Source organism: Lottia gigantea (assembly GCF_000327385.1).
Source record: "Lottia gigantea unplaced genomic scaffold LOTGIsca_20, whole genome shotgun sequence".
NCBI lineage: Eukaryota > Metazoa > Mollusca > Gastropoda > Lottiidae > Lottia > Lottia gigantea.
Genome location: NW_008708401.1, coordinates 3228912 through 3230616, shown reverse-complemented (window position 1 = coordinate 3230616; position 1705 = coordinate 3228912).

Genomic DNA, 1705 nt, shown 5'->3' with positions numbered 1-1705 from the left:
CTGCCACTTTTATGTAAGATGGACCGATTGACTTAGAACATGGTTTTTATATGGGATGAAAAAATCGAAGACCCAAATAGTAAAAAAAACACGAGGAAATCTGCATTTGGAAGTCTTGAAGTACCCCATGAAGAATTAGTATAAAATCAATTAGACCAGCTCTCTACAATTAATTTAAAAGCAAAACAAGGTTACAGAGTATATTTTCATCATAACTTCGATCGTGCGAAATCGTTTTTAGTTTTTGTTTTGTTTTGTTTTTTTTCTTAGAAATATGAACAAAGGAATCTATGGAGAAGAAAAAAACACAAGTTAAGAAAGTACTAAACATATGAATCTACATGTCTAAATACTAAAATATTCACGTATTTAAAAAATTCACAGAACGACCCAGCATAGTCCACAGACCGAAACTATCATATATGATTGATAAAGTCATCCCAAAACTACGAAAGAATTAATCGGTGTTATGTGAACAACTGGAATTCGGTGAATGTAGACAAATAACATGCTAATTACTTATTTATTTATCTTGAAAATAAAACAGAGCTATAGATCAATAGCAAATAAAAGCAAACGATGTAGCAGAAAGGCTTCTTGAGACTTCTAATAAACAGCGCGAACTTGTCTCGAAGTGTAGACACGAGAAAAAGTACTATGCTTGTCAAACTTCAATAGGTCCTTTATATGTGGTTTGTAAGAGTAAGTATAACCATTTACACTTGAACTGAATGGGATTTCACGTCACTTGTTTAAATCTGATTTGAATAATTACAACAGACAATGACAGTCAATGTGCAATGAAGGAAATTTGGCCAAGGGATCGGTATTAGCCCACTCTTTTCCGGTTTCCAACAGTCGAGCATACGGGGTCAAATGTCCCTTTCGAACGAGACACAAAATTACCGCTATGTTATTTCATAGAAACCTTGATCTATTATAATAAGATTGTGGTAATCTTTTTCATAAACAATAGGTTGGATATTATATCATACATATAGCTCATAAACAACTTCTAATTGTGATAAACAGATTATGTCAAATAGTTTTCTCTCCAGCTGTTGTAATCTCTCTAACGTGTCTTATTCTACTACATGATTCTTAAATCTATTCCACTTTCTCAAACGATAAAATTGCCACTGAAAATCATAGGAATGCGTACATTATCTTCTATTAAAGGGACACTTGCGGCATTTTGGAGGTTTGATTTTACCTTTCAATATATGTAAATAGTGTTCAGAAGTACTAGAAATGTACGATATTCGCACAATTCCTTTTACTCACTATTTCTATATATGTCTATTCTATATTTCACAGAGTATCTTAAAATGACGAGACGTCATGGATTTGAGGGCTCAAATTTAGATGGTGAACTGATTGGCTTTGCCAAAAAAAAAACCTTTCTGAGACTTAAGTATGCTTGGTCAAAAAAATGGCGCATCTGCACCTTAATTAAACAGATGAAAATACGGACCTCTTTAATTCCCCCCTTATCGAGTGAAGAGGAGGGCGGGGTCTCTAATTGTCTGTAGGTATATAATTTTTTTTGTACTCAAGGTCAATTCTGAAGCTCATCTGAGGTATCATTAATATGCATCAGTATACAAAATTTCATCTAAATCTGATTAAAACTGTTGTTGGCATTTTGACCAAGCTTGTCATGTTATCACGTCCTGGTAATTAGACATTGTCGTACTGAAGGGTC